Source organism: Odocoileus virginianus, unplaced genomic scaffold (assembly GCF_023699985.2).
Source record: "Odocoileus virginianus isolate 20LAN1187 ecotype Illinois unplaced genomic scaffold, Ovbor_1.2 Unplaced_Contig_192, whole genome shotgun sequence".
Classification (NCBI taxonomy): Eukaryota; Metazoa; Chordata; class Mammalia; order Artiodactyla; family Cervidae; genus Odocoileus; species Odocoileus virginianus.
Window position 1 is genome coordinate 1 of NW_027224509.1, and position 19,211 is coordinate 19,211.

Sequence of the window (19,211 nt, forward strand, 5' to 3'; positions counted from 1 at the left end):
TTTCCTGGGGACCCAACCTGCCTCAGAGGCCCCATTCTTCCTTTAGTATCTCAGGTCTACTTTTCAAATTCAATTTTGCTTCTCCATCTCCTCTTCTCTGTATTACCAATCACTGGATAAATCCTGCTGACTGTATCTTAAATTCACTGAAGGAAGGAATATCTTTATTTTTCTACTACAAATAAATCATTCCAAGTCCTTTCAATTCACAGGTAGAAACAAAGGTCTTTTTCATTTCATTTCCTAAAACACGATTTTCCTCACGACCCTCATACTTCAGAAGCCTTCTTTTGGTACTCAGGTTAGCCTTCAAGATCATCATAATCTGACACATTTTTCTGTACCAGCACAGTTTTCTTTCTCAGTAATTGCTAGGCAAATGTTCCACTCAAATTAAGTGCAACCCACAAATTAGACTTTATCCATTTTATCCACATTATTTCCTGCTGTGAAGCATCTATTCCACCTATGAAATCTTCCACAATTGTGCCAGGTTATCATCTGACTTGCTGCAAAAGCTCATTCTTGCACTTACATTAATATAAACTAATATAAAAGCAACACAGAAATAATTTTTTGTCAACAATCTATTTTATCTTGCTAAATGGACTGCCAGTCTCTTAGATGCATGAACTATGCTCTAAACTTTTGGGATCTTTATGAACACAACAAATGCTTCATCACTTTGTAGATTTGCTAATACTTACTGAAATGCAAGTATATATCAAATATAATAACATACCTAGCCTGCCAGGTGGCTGGAGAATATTCCATTGCTAGATACAAGACAGTCAGCCAGAGTAGTTTTTCCTGTTCAAGAAACAATATTAATTTAAATAGACTTCTTTTCTTAAAGGGGGAGGTAGGTAGATTGCATCTACATATTTAACATTTAACCATAAGAATTGCTTTACCAAGTATTTCCTATTTACCTACAGTACGTGAAAGAAGACACAATGAGCATTTTAACTAGAGTTTTGAACAGTGCACTGTCTGGAAGGGCAAAGATTCTAGCACTCCACAGTGCTATAATCTGTATCTCCAACCCTGTGGATCAACCTCACTTTAAAAGCTGTCCAGTAACTTTTTTTATTGAGGCATACTTTACACAGGGGCTTCCCTGGTGGTTCAGTGGTAAAGACTCTGCCTGCCAATGCAGGAGATGTGAGTTCAATCCCTGGGGGGTGGGGAAGATCCTCTGGAGAAGGAAATGGCAATCCACTTCAGTATTCTGCCTGGAGAATCCCAAGAACAGAGGAGCCTGGCAGGCTACAGTCCAGGGGTTGCCGAGTCAGATACGGCTGAGTGACTAAACAACAACAACCCTTATCCTAGTGCCTTGCTGGCAGGAAGGGGTGTTTAAGATACAGCATAGCCTGTCTCTTCACTTTTATCTCCTCCTCCCTCACTTTCAGGATGGTATATAGGTTTTATTTCACACTCTCACCTCCTATCTTTGCTGTGACTGAGTGAACAAAAAGCAGTTTGAAACCAAGAGCAGGCTTAGCAGGAGGCGATGCTGTGGCATGAAAGCAACGTCTGTGGGGAGCTAAGCACCATGGATCAGCCCACCTTGCCCTCTTGTGTCCCAGCCTCTGGTCACATACATTTCTTTCTCCCCTTCTGACACTTGAAATGAGTGTCCCCATCTGCCATCTTGAATCACCCTTCAGGGTTCATCTCTAATACTAATTATGCTATAAAGCCTTTTCTTAACCCATTCCTAGCTTCCTGACTCTCCAGCTCTCTCAACCCTATATCTACTTTTTGCCTGTCTCACTCTGTGTTGCCTCAACCCCCAAATCACCTCTACAGTTGAGGGGGTGCCCTGTTCATAAATTTCTACCGTCTGACATAGTGGGCAAAGAACCCTGAACTTAGAACACAGGTTCTGAGAATATTAAGACTACAGATGTGTTATATTAGAAAGCCATTTCAAAAGGGCTTGAATAGTTTAACAAAAACTCAACTTCTCATTTAAAAACCAACACTGTATACTATCTAGAAGAACACCAATCCCTAGTTGGCCGTGTTCTACCACATCAAACTTCTAAAAGAAATAAGACTTGCACCTTAGCATCACTCCAATGACACGTGTGGAGACACACTCCCTTAATTACTGAAAACAAGCTATTTAGAAAGGGCTCCTACGCACAGAGTCGGACACGACTGAAGCGACTTAGCAGCAGCAGCAGCTTACAATGGTCTACGTGAGCCAAAACACAGATATTCCGAATGTTAGCAGTGTATTTTTGGAGTTGAATCATCTTATCCAAACTATTGAGCACCACGGTCCCTTATTTCCTGTGACTAAAAATTAAAGACTTATTACAAACGACTAAAGATCGGGACAATAAAAAAGGGTTTTTAATACTGGGAACTGACAAGATTTCTCAAGTTTCTTCAAGTAAAAATTCAACGAACCGCTTATTAAAGGCAGATATCCACCCAGACATAAGTCCAATTTGAGCACTTCAGCAACTACTGTACTACGACTGTGGATTTTACCCATCCTTCCAGATCTGCGATGAATCACAGAGCTCCTTAGGGCTGGGTGCCCAGTGACATCGGGAACTCTGCCCTGTACCCTCGGCTGGGGTGAATTTCTCCAGGTCAATGAGAACGTATCGCAACTGTCGTAAGCAGGAAAGAAGATGCTGACACCTCTCCTTCCGCTCCTCGATCTTTTTCTAAGTCCCTCTGTTATGCCCGATGTCCGAATCCCCCAGCGGGAAAAGAGAAGACCTCCTCGACAATGCAACACGCAAAGGAAGGGAAATTTATTGCTGACTCGAGTCAGGGCCCCTGCTGCAACCAACGCAGTGGTGCAAAGTCAGAGAGCCCTGAGCCCCAGTTTCCACACACATTTATAGGGTGCTCGATTTCAAACATAAGCAGTGGGTAGTTAGCGCAAGCGGATTGGTTACATGTTTGCGAAGCAATTTCATTGGTCAAACACACTTTAAAACTTTCGCGCGCGCGCGGGACTTTCCAGGGGACTCTTCCGGAGGCTTACTGGGCGCGTGCTGATTGGCTAGCCTCTGGTGGCCTGTTGGAGGAGGAGGAGAATCACCCCACCCTTAGGCCCCCTCCTAGCTCAGGGCGCCTGTCATGGCGCTAGTCTTGACAGTTTCATATTCCCCCCTGTCTTGATGTTCCTGTAGAGGAATCTTTCTCTTCACCGTCCTGGGCCACTGGCTGATATTGCTGTCTCAACACCATAATCTGAATGGTGTTTATACGTTCTTTAATAAATGACACTAGCCGGTTTAAGATACAAGGGCCAAATGTCAGCATCAATATCAACACTATGAGTGGGCCCAGGAGGGTGGAGACCAAGGTGGTCAGCCAGGGGGAGTGTTGAAACCAAGATTCAAACCATCCCTGTTGGGCCTCTCGTTCCCTCTTTCGCTGTGCAAGTCCCTCTCTTACTTTTGCCATAGATTCTCTCACCACTCCTGTGTGGTCCGCATAGAAACAACATTCTTCTCCCAGAGCCGCGCAGACCCCACCCTGTTGGAGAAAGATTAAGTCTAACCCTCTCCTATTTTGCAAAACCACTTCAGATAAGGATGTCAAAGACTTTTCTAAGTGACTAATTGATTCTTCTATGCGGACTATGTCTTCATCTATAGCGGCCCGCAGGGAGGAGAGCCCTTGGCCCTGCAAAGATAATGAAGCTATTCCTGTCCCTGCTCCTGCCAGTCCGAGGCTGAACAGGGCTGCCACAGTGATTGCACTAATGGGCTCTCGTTTCTGTCTTAGTACTTCCCGGTCCCAATGTGAGTACATTACCTCCTCAGAATGGTATAGGATCTTTGGCATCACAGTGACGAGAACACAGAATTCTTGGCTCGGGTTAAAAACCTTCATATTTAAACATGGTGTTAGCCCCGTGTGTGAACAAACCCACCATCCCCCGACTTCCGGCACTAGCCAATTTTTGCCAGGTAAGCTGATATTACCAATAGTCTGAGCACAAAGAGAGGTCTTATCCCTTGGTACTGTGCCCAAACAGACCCCCTGTCCCCATACCTCTTCCATCGTGAGGCCTATCTTACGCTCTTCCCACCGGCATTGAGGGGGATTGGGGTCTGAAGACAAGTTGTAGGAGACATTGAGGCCTACGGCCTCATAGAAGGGGGGGCGGAGGTTATAACAGAGCCAGCAGGATTGGGTCGCATTTGGGTCAGTATGGTTTAGAGCCATAAAAGTGGCATTTACTATGGCCCATAGGGGGTCTTGAGTCACTGAGCTAGCAGTTACAGTTAGATGGCCCGGGGTGTTTGTCAGATTACCTCCGGTGCCTGGGGTAGAGGAGGTGCTGTTTGACCTCGGCGAGTCTGGCCCGGAGGTGGTCGTCTTAGGGGTCGTCTTGTGCCCCGGTGCCGTTTTGACCAGGTTGGGACCCAGACTATGTACCTGTACCGGCTCAATCACCTGTTTAATGGTCAAGAGCTCTCCTGGGTAAGAAGCCACATGAAGCTGTAAGCCCCAAGTTAGCCCTGCGGTCCAGCGGCTTTCCTTTTTTGCTCGGTCCTGGTTGAACTGTACCCGTACAAAAGGCCCTTGGTGTTTGGAATCACTAAAGGTGAATCTAACTAGATCTCTGTTCCCGACATCCCACCTCCGGGGCCCATCACACGAAGTTACACAGCTCCAGCTTGCACAGTAATAGCTTTCCATACCCCCACAAGTTTTCCAATTACCTCTAATGTTGCCTGGGCAAGCGAAAAACCCAGGAAGGTCCCCCACTCCATAAGTGTGGGCGTATGCGTCCCCCATATGTCCACCCAGGCTTCCATATAGCGGAGTGTGTAGCCCGACCCGGCGTACAAAGAGTCTCCTGAGGTTAAAGTACAGGTCTGGCCACCAGGTGTTGAGAGGGTGGATTCCTGAGGTTTCGTTGATCACCTCGTGGGTCTGTCCGTCGCTGAGCTTCCAGGTGATCTTGAATGGTTGGTGTGGATTGGATATTCCTGGGTTGATGAGAATTGCCACCAGTAGGAGACTCAGGAGGCCTCTCGTCGGACGAGTTTCAGTTTCAAAGGATTTGACGGGTGAGGACTTGCCTTCCATTCTGCTCGCGCTCTTTCCTGTTCCTCCGGAGTAGCTTGCCGCACGTGATTGCAGTGAACCCAGGGTCCGATCCCGTCAACCTTAACGGCGGTAGGGGTGGTAAGGAGAACAACATAAGGGCCTTTCCATCTGGGTTCTAATACTTTAGATTGGTGCCGTTTTACCCAAACCCAATCACCTGGGCCAATATTATGTGAGGGGATGGCCCCCTTGCTTTGACCCTCGTGTATCTCTCGAATCAATTTCCAAACATGGTTATGCACCTTACTTAATGCCATCAGAGTTTGCTGGAATTGTCCCAAAGTAGGGGGTGGCAGGCATTTTCCCTCGAAAATAGGACACACAGGAGGGGGTCTTCCATACAGAATTTCAAAAGGGGTAAGATTCAGCTTATAAGGGGTGTTACGCACCCAAAAGAGTGCGAAGGGAAGGAGGGTCACCCAGTCCCCGCCAGTCTCTATTGCCAACTTTGTCAAAGTTTCTTTTAGGGTCCGATTCATTCTCTCAACCTGTCCTGAGCTCTGGGGATTATATTCACAATGTAACTTCCATTTTGTCCCCAGAGCTTGGGCCAGCCCTTGTACAATCTGGCTCACAAAGGCAGGTCCATTATCAGAGCCCATAGTCACTGGCAGCCCATACCTAGGCACTATCTCCTCTAAGATCTTTTTAGCAACCACTATTGCTGTCTCTCCCTTAGTGGGGAAGGCTTCTACCCACCCCGAGAAGGTATCTACCAGAACCAACAGATAGCGATACCCGTACTTGCCTGGCCTTACCTCAGTGAAATCTATCTCCCAGTGTTGCCCTGGCTCTTCCCCTCGGTACCTCGTTCCCGTGTGCTGCTTTTTCCTGTCCTCATCAGCTGGCACGCTTTGCAAGCCTGGATTATCTCTCGTACAGTTGCATTTTGTCGAGGGAACCTCAGGCAGGCTGTCTGGAGAAGTGTTAAGGTCTTTTTCTCTCCCAGGTGTGTAGTTGTGTGCAGGTGTTCACACAGGTGACGACCCAGGGTGGCAGGCAATATCAGGTTGTTGTTTTGGTCTCGGTACCATCCATCTTTGTCATCCTTCTGGAGGGTGGTATCCTCGTTGATCCAGGCGAGATCAGGGAGGGAATATTCGGGAACTGGTGGCAAGGCCCCCATACCAGGAGGTGGAAGTCCCACGGCTAATATGGGGGCGGCGTAGTCCCGGCTAGCCGCTTCTCGAGCGGCCGCATCAGCGGCACGATTGCCCCGTGCCTTAGGGTCTTCTCCTTTCTGGTGACCGGGGACATGTACTATTGCTACTGCCCGGGGCAGTTGGACAGCTTCCAGGAGCCTGCGAATCTCGGGCAAATTTTTGACCTCCTTTCCCTCAGCTGTCCGAAATCCCCTTTCTTGGTATATTGGACCTTGAATATGGGCAGTGCTGAAAGCATATCGGCTGTCAGTAAAAATGGTGACTCTCTTCCCTTTGGCTTGCTCCAGAGCCTGTATTAGGGCAATCAATTCTGCTTTTTGCGCAGAAGTGTTTGGGGGAAGTGTCTCAGCCCATATCGTCTGTCCTGAATCATCAACTATGGCGGCTCCCGCCTTCCTTTGCCCATCTTTTACATAGCTGCTCCCATCGGTGAACCATACTAGCTCACTGTTGTTTAGGGGTACATCAGTTAAGTCTTTTCGTGCCGCCAGGGCCTCAGCCAGTATCTCACTGCAATCATGGAGAGGGCGGTCTTTCTCTGGGTTAGGTAGGAGCGTGGCTGGATTCAGGAAGCAAGGGGTCTGAAAACGCACCCGTGGGGCATCAAGCAGCAAGGCCTGGTAATGTGTCAAGCGGGCATTGGAGATCCACTTACCCGGCGGCTGCTTTAAAACCCCTTCAATGGCGTGGGGGGTGTAAACCAAGAGTTGCTGTCCATACGTCAACTTGTCAGCGTCGCGGACGAGGAGGGCAGTGGCTGCAATGATGCGAAGGCAAGGGGGCCACCCAGCGGCCACCGGGTCTAATCGCTTTGAAAGGTATGCCACCGGCCGCTTCCATGGTCCCCATTGTTGCGTCAAGACCCCCTTTCCTATTCCTTGCTTTTCATCTACAAACAGTTGGAATGGCTCATTTGGGTTAGGCAGGGCAAGAGCTGGGGCTTCTAATAGGGCCCGTCTGAGTGTCTGGAAAGCCTGTTTCATTGACTCAGTCCAAGTCCAGTTTGGGGTCTCTTTACTTCCCTCATACAAGGGCCGGGCCTTCTCAGCAAACCCCATGATCCACAGTCTGCAATATCCAACAGTCCCCAGAAACTCTCTCACCTGGTGGGGGGTCTTGGGCTCTGGTATCTGCAATATTGTTTCCTTCATGGCCTGGGTTAACCACCTTTGCCCCTGCCTGATCTTATACCCCAAATAGGTGACCTCTTGCCGGGCTATTTGCGCCTTCTTTGCGCTAGCGCGATACCCCAAGGTGCCTAGAGTCTGTAAGAGGTCCCCGGTGGCACGGCTGCATGCCTCCTCTGTGGTTCCAGCCAACATAAGGTCATCTACATATTGCAGCAGGATGACCTCTGGGTGGCGAGTCCGATATTCGTAGAGGTCCTCACTCAAAGCCTCATTAAACAAGGTAGGGGAGTTCTTGAACCCCTGTGGGAGGCGGGTCCAAGTTAATTGTACTACCGGTTGGCCTTCCCCCTCAGTCCACTCAAAGGCAAATATCTCCTGGCTCTGGGCCGCCAGGGGTAGGCTGAAAAAAGCATCTTTCAAGTCCAACACAGTGTACCAAGTGTACTCAGGCAGTAAACTGCTCAGGAGGGTATACGGGTTAGGGACAGTAGGGTGTATGTCACTCACCCGTTTGTTGACTTCTCGCAGGTCTTGGACAGGTCTGTAATCTGTCCCCCCTGGCTTCTTCACCGGCAGTAAGGGGGTGTTCCAAGGGGATTGGCACCGCTTGAGAATTCCAGCATCCATGAGCCGATGAATGTGGGGAGTGATCCCCCGCCGAGCTTCCTGGCTCATAGGGTACTGTCTCACCCTCACAGGAATTGCCTCGGCCTTTAGCTCGATGACGACCGGATGTCTCTGTTTGGCCAGTCCCATTCCTGCTGTTTCTGCCCAGGCCAATGGGTATTTGTGGACCCACGGTTGTACATCTGGTGCTATGACCTCTGAGGGCTTAGGCACAAAAAGTCTGTATTCATCTCTTAAAGCTAGGGATAAGACATGTATCGGCTGTCCAAGTCCATCCGTGACTGACATTCCCCCAGGGTCAAAATGGATCTGAGCATTAACTTTAGTCAACAAGTCTCTTCCAAGTAGAGGGGCTGGGCATTCTGGTATCACCAAAAACGAATGGGACACCTGGTGGGTCCCCAGATTTACTTTCCGTTCTGTGGTCCAACAATATCTTTTTGTCCCCGTGGCTCCTTGCACTAAGCTGGTTTTCTTAGACATTGGTCCCAGTTTTTGATTTAAAACAGAGTGTTGGGCGCCAGTATCCACCATGAAGCCAACGGGTTTCCCCTCCACATGTATGGTTACCCAGGACTCGGGGAGGGGTGCCGAGTCTTGACTCCCCTAGTCACTGTCTTCCCCCGCATATAGAACTCGAGTTCCAGGGGAGATTCTCTCTCTCTGGGTTGTTCCTCTCTTCGGGTCCCTCTTAGGGCACTCGTTTTTCCAGTGCCCCCGTTCTTTGCAGTAAGCGCACTGATCTTTCTTTAGGGCCTGCCTTTTTGGTCTCTCTTTTTCTCCCGTCTGGGGGTCTCGAGGCTCCCTCAATCCCCGCAAAAAGAATCTGGGCTAGCTCCCTCTGGTTCTTCCGGTTTTCCTTCGCCCTATGTTCCCTATCTTCCTTCCTGATCTTCTCAGCTAATTCCCTTTCCTCCCGTCGAATTCGCTCTTCCCTTTCTTCTGGGGTCTCTCTATTATTAAATACCTTTTCAGCTGCTTTCAGTAAATCTTGTATTGTCTGTTCTCCCAATCCCTCTATCTTTTGTAATTTCCTCCTAATATCTGGGGCTGCCTGATTTACAAACGCTAACAGAACTGCAGCACGTGACTCCTCAGCCTGGGGGTCCATAGGTGTATATTGCCTAAAGGCTTCCATCAGCCTCTCTAGGAAGGCTGACGGGCTCTCAGTGGGCTCTTGCCTTACTAAATTTACCTTCGCCAAATTTGTCGGCTTTCTAGCTGCGGCCCGCAGGCCAGCCATTAGAGTCTGGCGGTACACTCGGAGACGCTCCCTACCTTCCGCTCGCTCAAAATCCCAGTTAGGCCGCAACAGAGGAAACCCCTCGTCCACGAGATGAGGCTGGGCGGTTGGTCTCCCGTCGACCCCCGGGACCCGTTTCCGTGCCTCTGCCAGAATTCGCTCCCGTTCTTCTGTGGTGAAGAGCACCTGCAACAGCTGCTGACAATCATCCCAGGTGGGGTTGTGAGTGAACAAAATGGAATCTAAGAGGTCAATGAGGCCTTGGGGTTTCTCTGAGAAAGGAGGGTTCTGGGTTTTCCAATTGTACAGGTCACTCGTGGAAAAGGGCCAGTACTGATAGGTTCGCTCTCCGTCCGGGTTAGCTGGTCCCACTCGGACGGGGAGTGCCTGAACAGTGGATGAAGGTAACTCTGGGTCCCCAGGGTCTTGCTTACCCTAGTACCCCTAATTCTCCTCCGGGTCCCCAATGCGGGTCCCCCCTCATGGTCAATTCCCGCGGGCCCTCCCAACCCTCTTGATTCGCCCGGGGGAGTTCCTCCCCTCGGAGGGAATTGCAATGGGGGGGGGGGCATACGGCGGAGGCCTTATCTCTGTTTCTAAATCTATCAGGTTCGGATAAGATGATTCCTGAAGGACCGGTTTTGGGTCCTCTTTCTTTTTAGTTTCTTCCGGGGGGGTCTCCATCACCAGGACCTGTGAATTGGAAGAACTAGGAAGTTTGTGAACGAAAGGTTTTAACCATTTGGGCGGATTTTCCACCAGATCCTGCCAGACCATGACATAAGGAACCTGATCCGGATGGCCCCAGGGATCAGGAGCCATAATCTTTTTTTTTACAGCCTGTATAATGGACGGTTGAAAGGTCCCTTCCGGAGGCCATCCAACTTGGAAGGCAGGCCACTCTGCAGAGCAAAAGGTTATTAATTTACTTTTCTTGACTAGCAAAGACAAGTTATGTGCCCTGGCCCTGACATCTGAGAAATGGTCAGTCATGAGAGAGAGTGGGGTAGATTCCCCCTGACCCATGGTCTAGAGCAAATGGTAGGGGAGAGAGAGAAGAAGTCACTGAGAACAGCCACCAAAAATCCTACCGGGAGTGGTGGCGGCCAAGAGGTTGGGCTTATGGTATGCTTTTGGAACTGTTTATGTGCCTGCGTCGGTGCACGGAAGTTTTCTTGCTGGGGGCGGGCACCCTAGAGGTTTCTAGCCCGTTCCGTGACCCCCCTCATCCTCTCACGGGAGTCTTCAAGTGGCAGGCACCCTAATGGCCTTTAAGTGCCTGACCCGTGCCCACACAAGGAATTTTAGGCCACGTCCTCAGTTAGGGATGTTGAAGGAGAGTTTCACCCGATCGGGCTCCCGTTACTGAGGCTCACTTATTGTAGGGCCTTCAGAGTCCGCCAGAGTGTAGCCCTGGCCGGGACTCATCAGTTGCCCCCACAACTGTTCGCCTGTTCACTGAAACTCTTGAAGAGAGTAGGAGTCGAAGGCAGATCAGAGAAGAAGGGGAGAAGGAGAATAAGTCAGAAGAGAGAGTAGAGAACGATACACCAGAAGACAACGAGACCAGAGACAATGCCGGCACACACACAAACACGGAGGGGCGTAGACAAACACACAGATAGACAAATGTCGGCCGACAACACAGCGCTGGGTTTTTGGGCCCCCTGAGTCCTCTTGCCTCCCGGTACAAGGTTCACCTTACCGAATGGCGTCCACTGCTCACCAGACTCGGGATCAGGAGAGGAACTCTCCTTCCCGCAGAGCCGGCTGCCTTCCAGCGCGCTCGCTGGCCTCGGTCTTGCGCCGGCTGGAACGTCCAATCCGTTCCCCCTTTATAGAAAGCTTTCTCCTGTGCCAGATACCTTCCTGCTTCTCAGCAGGGCCTCGGATTTACACTGGACTTTCCTGTCCTGCCTGAGCACCGGTGCTATTATCTTTCCCCTGTCCTGGAAGTGTTCTCTTCCCCCGGTCAAGGGATCCCGGACGAGCCCCCAGATGTTATGCCCGATGTCCGAATTCCCCAGCAGGAAAAGAGAAGACCTCCTCGACAATGCAACTCGCAAAGGAAGGGAAATTTATTGCTGACTCGAGTCAGGGCCCCTGCTGCAACCAACGCAGTGGTGCAAAGTCAGAGAGCCCTGAGCCCCAGTTTCCACACACATTTATAGGGTGCTCGATTTCAAACATAAGCAGTGGGTAGTTATCACAAGCGGATTGGTTACATGTTTGCGAAGCAATTTCATTGGTCAAACACACTTTAAAACTTTTTCGCGCGCAGGGGACTCTCCCGGAGGTTTACTGGGCGCGTGCTGATTGGCTGGTCTCTGGTGGCCTGTTGGAGGAAAAGGAGAATCACCCCACCCTTAGGCCCCCTCCTAGCTCAGGGTGCCTGTCTTGGCGCTACTCTTGACAGTCTCACACCCTCCTCCTGTCACTCCCGCTTGCTTTCACTGGAGGGGAAACATTCAACTTGATGTCTGCTACGGAGCCCGAATAAAGTTTTGGGTCACGTGCTTGTTTGCTGAGCAGGTGCAATGAATGTCTTTCATTCCTTCCCACATTGGGGAAAAGAAAAAATAAACCCTCATCTCCACCTTCCCCTCTTCATCACTCCCTTCTTCTTTGAGAACTCCGGGTCCACACTGAAAAGCAGTCGGGCGCGAGCGGACACTTAAGCTCTGCGGCAGCCGCTCCCAGCCCGGGTTCGCCGCTGCGGCGCCCCAGCACCGCCTGGAGCTGCCAGAGGAGGACGCCCAGCGCCCTGCGGGCCCGCACTCACCGGCTCCCGCCGCCCAACCAGTACCGCTCGCACCCGGGCGCCAACCACACCACGCAACTCGCAGGCGCCCACAACTAGGTTTCTCCCAAATGCCCGCGCGCCGGGGGCGGGGCTAGCGACGCACGACCTTTGACCCGCGCGCGTCTCTGTCGCCGCCGGAAGCCGGCGCCGCGTGCGTCGCCTGGGCTTCCCGCGGTTGCCTTGACTACGGAGGGCGCGGTGGAACGGCGGAAGCCGCGAGTTTGTAGGAGCGGAGGAGCCGGGAGCTTGAGGACATGGTGTCTGTGTCAGATTTGTACTTGCGGGTAAGGAACGGCCGGCGTGGCGACGGCCGGGCTCGGAAGTGAGCTGGGGCCGCGTAGGGAACGAAGCCCTCAAAGTGGCCGCCCCGCGGAGGTGCGGGGACTCGGGAGCAGCGACGTCCCCACTTATCCCCGGGGATAATATAATTGCTTGTTTTTAAATTAGTAAGTTAACACTAGCGCCGTGCATTTGCAAGATGTCTTATACTTTAAAAATAGTTCACATTCCATATTTGATTGTCTCAAACAATGGGAATATTGCATATAGACTATATACTTTACAGGTAGGACAATTGAGATCCATTGGCTGAAGAAATTGTGCGGTTACATGGCTGCTAATTTAGTCGGAGACATGGACTGAAGTACAGACCTCCTACCGACACGCAGGCCAATGCTCTAGAAAACCTGAGTGTGGGGGTTGTCACCTCCCCACATCTCCCTCTAGCCTACACCTCTGGCTTAGTTCAGCTTCACTGTTTCATGTCTGCCCGTGTCCTCTCATCACTTGCTATTTGCGGGTTCAGGGCCGCTTTTTGCTTGGTTTCTCCAGCTCTTGGCATCCCTCTTGTGTCCTGACATGGGTGAGAACAGCAGTGTTTGTGTTCTGTGACTCTGCTCTGGAATTTCCCTCTCTTCCATCTTCTCCCCTCCTCACGGGAGGGTCTGCCTCGTTGGCTCTGACCATGCATCCATCTGAGCCAGTATTCGGTTTTCAACAGGGCCATGCCAGCAACTGAGAGGAAAGCCCTGCACTCTCCATGACCGGGAATTAGGAAACAAAGCCCTGGTCCTAACTCTGCGTTTAGACCACGAGCTAGTTAGGTAGTTTCTGTCTCTAGTGTGTTCCAGATTGTGAGGAACTACAGGCTGTCTGTGTATTGGATATTTAATGTGGAGCCTTTGAGGCATCAGCTTTTTTATGTCACTTTTCACATGACATAGGTAAAATGCATACTTCACTGCACTAACGGCAGACTCCATGATTGACTGATGAGATAATTATGTGTTGTTTTGGCTACTTAAATAATACGTGGAGTTCCCATCAGCTTTCAACTGTGTTTTGACATGACTCTGAGGCAAGTTGTATAAATTCTTTGCAGTGTTTGACGACTCGAGTTTAGTTGTAAGATCATAGCTCAATTGTTATTTGAATACAGTTGACCCTTAAAGCAGAGGTTGGAGGGCCAACTTCTAAGCAGTTGAAAATCCAGGTGTGACTTAGAGTCAGCCATCTGTGCCCCTGGATTCAACCCACTGGGTCCTGCGGTGCTGTTGGATTTACTGTTGAAAAAACACCCATATGCCAACCCATGTCGTTCAGAGGCAACTGTACTTACTTTTCAATGATTCCTATATGAGCATTGGCAATAGCTGTGGAGTTTTTTTGTTAAATGTACATTCCAGGCTCCATCCTAGAGAAAAAATGATTTTCAGAGTGCAAAGTAAGAACCTTTGTTTAGGAGGCTACTGAGGTGACTCTGGTGTCTACCAAGGGTGGGAGTTGTTAGTTGAGGTTGGGGGGCTTCTGAGAGAGCATGGTAGTTTAGTTCAGTTCAGTCACTCAGTCATTTCCTACTCTTTGTGACCCCATGGACTGCAGCACTCCAGGCTTCCCTGTCCGTCAGCAACTCCCGGAGCTTACTCAAACTCTTGTCCATTGAGTCGGTGATGCCATCCAACCATCTCATCCTCTGTCCTCCCCTTCTCCTGCCTTCAATCTTTCCCAGTATCAGGGTCTTTTCCAGTGAGTCAGTTCTTCGCATCAGGTGGCCAGAGTTTCAGCTTCAGCATCAGTCCTTCCAATGAATATTCAGGACTGATTTCCTTTAGGATGGACTGGTTTGATCTCCTTGCAGTCCAAGGGGCTCTCAAGAGTTTTCTCCAACACCACAGTTCAAAAGCATCAATTCTTCGGTGCTCACCTTTCTTTATGGTCCAACTCTCACATCCATACATGACTACTGGAAAAACCATAGCTTTGACTAGACGGGCCTTTGTTGCCAAAGTGATGTCTCTGGTTTTTATTATGCTGTCTAGGTTGGTCATAGCAAGGTTCATATTTGGTAGACATTTGCTGAAGCTTTCACATACCCGTCCTGAGTCGCGGGCTGGGGTACATGACGTGAGAGTCTCTGTCCAGCTGTGCTTGTGTTTCAGTGAGAGTTACCCTGACCATTGTTTCCAAGTTTGTATATGATGGGAGGAGAGTGTATGGTCTGATGACTGTAGGAAGAGGGCCTTAAGTCAGTCTTGAGACGTGTGTGGGAGGTGGGGGGTGATGCTGGGACACTCTTGTCTAGAGAGCAGAGTCAGTGCTATTGACAGTGGGAAACAGAACAGAAAAGCAAGGAGACATTCAGTGTTTGTGAAGGAGGAACAACAAAGGAGCATTTACAGGGCTTGAGTCCAGGAGTAGGAGTGGGGTCCTGGGGGCAGAAGCCTCTTGTACTGTTTGGAAGAGATAAGAACCTTCCCTGGAGGACAGGGAGAAAGAGAGGAAGGGAAACTGAGGAAATACAGGAGCCTCATTGTGTGATCAGATCCAGAACTGAGTCCAGGTCTCCACCAGGGACGGTGGTAGTCTCTGGATGCACAGGGGTTGCTTACTTTTTCCACCTTCTTGGTCATGAGGGCACCCAATCCCCCCGTGCCTACAGGATTCCTTTGCTTAGTGGGTGTAGGACTTAGAGTATTGGTCTGGCTGCTTCTCCTGTGATTTACAAAGGGTGGCAAGTTAATGCTACTCTTTCAGAGAAGTGTCTAGGCATGTGAGTGTCTGGGAGGTAGGTCGCTCCATTCCACTAGATTGTCATTCATTTTCTAGCTCTTGCTGTCTCAATATCCCCAGGGTTTTTTATGGCCGGGTGGCTCAGTTCCTTAACTCTGCCTTTGAGCCTGAGAGAAGGGACGAGGAAGCGGAGACAAGATTCCTTTCTGCATCTGTGCTTCACTGTGCTTTATCGCTCCCTGCACTCCATCACCTGTAATGTGGTCTGATGGCCACACCTCAGTGTGAAGTAGGCTGTGAAAAATGCTGTGTCAGCGGCCAGCCACGGACCCAGCTGAAACACAGAGCTTCTGTTGTTCCAAGCTGAAGAGGACTTTGCAGCATAAGTTCTTTTTTTGTGTGTGTGTGCTTTTTGGTATGCACGTCTTGCAATTCTTTTGTTAAGATTATTCTAAAGTATTGTATTTTATTCTTTTTGATGCTGTTGCAAATGGAACTTTAAACATTTCATTTTGGATTGTTCGTTAGTGTACAGAAATATGACTGATTGTCATATATTGATCTCATACCTACAACCTTGCTGAATTCATTTATTAGTTCTGATAGGATGTGTGTGTGTGCCCTCCCCTTTTTTTCTTCTAACTGCCTTGGTTAGAGTCTCTATAACAGTGCTCAACAGGAGTGAAAAGAGGAGACATATTTCTCTTGTGCATGACTTTAGGGGTAAAGTTTTAAGTCTTTCACTATTAGGTGTGATTTAGAGGTATGTATTTTACAGATGTCCTTTATCAGGCTGAAGGAGTTACCTTCGATTCCTACTTTGTCAGTTATTTTTATCATGACAGGATATAGTGTTTTGTCAATGGCCTTTTGGAATCAATAGTTTTACCATATGTTTTTTTTTTTGTTATTTAATCCATTAATATGATGTATCACATTAATTGACCTTATTTTTTAAAATTTAAATTATTTATTTATTTTACTTTACTTTACAACATTGTATTGGTTTTGCCATATCAGCATAAGTTCTTAAACATGGGACCTGCCACAGAGACCTTAGTTTTGTTGAATGAATGGGTTGGAATTTGGTCCTGTGGAGTTGGAGGAGGGAGGCTCCCGAGTAGAGATGCCCAGGAGGTGGTGAAAGGCACAGGACTCGGAACCATGAGCTGCCCACGTGGTCAACACGTGGGGCCCTTCCAAGGGCTGTGGACATTAGGTTAGAACACAGAGAAGAGCTGCAGAGAGTAAGGCAGGAGACAGACCTCAGAGCGACTGTTCATAGGTCAGGTGGCGTTTGCCGGCGAGAATCCAGAGAAACAATTGGCAGAGTGCCATCCAAAGACACTGAGAAATGCTGTTTCCTGAGGGACAGTGGAGAGGGACGCAGTGATATTGGGGAAAGGCTAAAACTTTAAAGAGGACAAAAATAAAAGATGTAGGGGCCAAGCAGTGTGTCTGAGGAGAGAGAACTGACTGTTGTCAATGTGAGGCTCCTTCCAAAGTTCCTGTCAGATGGGCCGCCGGGGGGTGGTGTTCCCTGTTTCAGAGGAAACCGCTCAGAGGACATCTCAAGGGCAGGTTATCAGACTGTGGAAATGCATCCACTTTGCTGGAGGCCGTGTTTGTAGCTGAGACTTGACATTATCTCAATTATTTACTTTCTACTATTTCAATGCTGAAATTGACATTTTTAAAAAAGATTAAGTATATGATTTCTGTCAAGTTAAAAAAAAGACATTTAAATTTCTCTAAATATCAGTAGCCTCATTTGGGATAGATTTTATAGTCAGCAAGTGGTGTGAGCCACATTTGTTCATTAGGAAAGTTCAAATCCAGTCTAAGAGGCCCTGATGTTGTCTTTCATTCTCTGGAGTCCTGTGTATGGTGGAAAGTAGAATCCTCCCAGACTCACTCAGGGAGTCTGTATCCTGGCATCTGTTTTATGTGGTCCCTCTGTATTTAATTCTGACCTGTTAGGCTTACACTGTCCAATAGGAACAAATTGGCAGGTGGTTTCTTTCTTTTTTTTTACTTTATTTTTAATTGGAGGATAATTGCTTTGCAGTGTTGTGTTGGTTTCTGCCATACAGCAGTGTGAATTAGCCATAGGTGTACGTGTGTCCCGTCCCTCTTGAACCTCCCTCCCACCGCCCCTTCACACACCCCCCATCCTACCCCTCCAGGTCACTGCAGAGCACCGAGTGGAGCTCCTGTGCTCTGCAGCTGCTTCCGCTAGCTTCCTGCTTTATGTATGGTAGTGGATATATGTCAGTGCATCCTTAGTCGCTTCAGTCGTGTCTGACTCTCTATGACCCTATGGACCATGGCCTGCCAGGCTCCTCTGTCCATGGGATGCTCCAAGCAAGAATACTGGAGTGGGCTGCCATTTCCTTCTCCAGTGCTTTCCTTCTCCTAAGTGCTACTCTCTTAGTTTGTTCCACCCTCTTCTTCTCCCGCTGGGCCCACAAGTCTGTTCTCTCTGTCTGTGTCTCTTTTCCTGCCCTGCAAATAGGTTCATCAGTACCATTTTTCTAGATTCCATATATATACATTAATATGTAGTATTTGTTTTTCTCTTTCTGACTTACTTCACTCTGTACAATAGGCTCTAGATTTGTCTACCTCTGTTCAGCTAACTCAAAACCGTTCCTGTTTATGGCTGAGGAATATACCATTGTATATACGTACCACAGCTTCCTCATCTATTCATCTGTCGATGGACTTCTAGGTTGCGTCCATGTCCTGGCTGTTGTAAATAGTGCTGCAATTAACATTGGGGTACATATGTCTTTTTGAATTACAGTTTTCTCAGGTATATGCTCAGTCGTGGAATTGCTGGGTCATATGGTAGTGTTAGGGCTTCCCAAGTGGTGCTCTGGTGGTAAAGAACCTGCCTGCCAATGCGGGAGACACAAGAGACTGGGGTTCGATCCCTGAGTCAGGAAGATCCCACCCAGTATTCTTGCCTGGAGAATCCCATGGGCAGAGGAGCCTGGCAGACTACAGTCCACGGGGTCACAAAGAGTTGGACACAACTGAAGCAACTTAGCATGCACGCATGGTAGTTTTATTCCTAGTTTTTAAAGAAATCTCCATAGTGACTATATCAGTTTACATTCTCAGCAACAGTGCAAGAGGATTCCCTTTTCTCCATATCCTCCCCAATGTTTATTGTTTGTAGAATTTTTGATAATGGCCATTCTGACTGGTGTGAGGTGATATCTCATTGTAGTTTTAATTTGCATTTCTCTAATAATGAGCACGGTTGAGCTTTTCATGTGTTTATTGGCCATCTGTATGTTTTCTATGGGAAATGTCTGTCTGGGTCATCTGCCCAGTATTTGATTAGATTGTTTGTTTTTCTGATATTGAGCTGTATGAGCTGCTTATATATTTTGGAGATTAATCTTTTGTCAGTTGCTTTGTTTGCAATTATTTCCTCCCATTTTGAGGGTTGTCTTTTCATCTCATTTACAGTTTTCTTTGATGTGTGAAAACTTTTAAGTTTAATTAGGTCCTATTTGTTGATTTTTGTTTTTATTTCCATTACTGTAGGAGGTGGGTCAAAGAGGATATTTCTGCAATTTATATCAAAGAGTGTTCTATGTTTTCCTCTAAGAGTTTTATAGTTTCTGGCCTTATATTTAGGTGTTTAATCCATTTTGAGTTTATTTTTGTGTATGCTGTTAGCAAGTGTTCTAATCTCATTTTTTTAATTCCCCAGGCCAGAATTCTGGAGTGGGTAGCCATTCCCTTCTCTAGGAGATCTTCCCCACCCAGGAATTGAACCCAGGTCTCCTGCAATGCAGGTGGATTCTTTGCCATCTGAGCCACCAGGGAAGACTCTTTTAAATGTAGCTGTCCAGTTTTCCCAGCACCACTTATTAAAGAGGCTGTTTTTTTTCTCTGTTGTATATTCTTACCTCCTTTATTAAAGATAAATGCCCATAGGTGTATGGTTTTTCTCTGGGCTTTCTATCTTGTTCCATTGATCTATATTTCTGTTTTTGTACCAATACCATACTGTCTTGATTACTATAGCTTTGTAGTATAATCTGAAGTCAAGAAGGTTGACTCCTCCAACTCCATTTTTCTTTCTTAAGATTTCTTTGACTATTACAGGGTCTTTTGTG

General features: G+C 48.3%; 1 long non-coding RNA gene and 1 pseudogene across 1 annotated transcript; both read right to left on the reverse strand.

Moving 5' to 3' along the window:
* Positions 1 to 2,344: 2,344 nt before the first annotated feature.
* LOC139034282 (uncharacterized) lies at positions 2,345 to 12,143 on the reverse strand. Its single transcript, XR_011486686.1, has 2 exons — positions 12,046 to 12,143; positions 2,345 to 3,049 (listed from the first exon to the last, which is right to left on the reverse strand). It is a non-coding gene; the product is annotated as an uncharacterized lncRNA (long non-coding RNA).
* On the reverse strand, positions 9,043 to 10,289 carry LOC139034281 (natural cytotoxicity triggering receptor 3 ligand 1-like; annotated as a pseudogene).
* Positions 12,144 to 19,211: the final 7,068 nt, after the last annotated feature.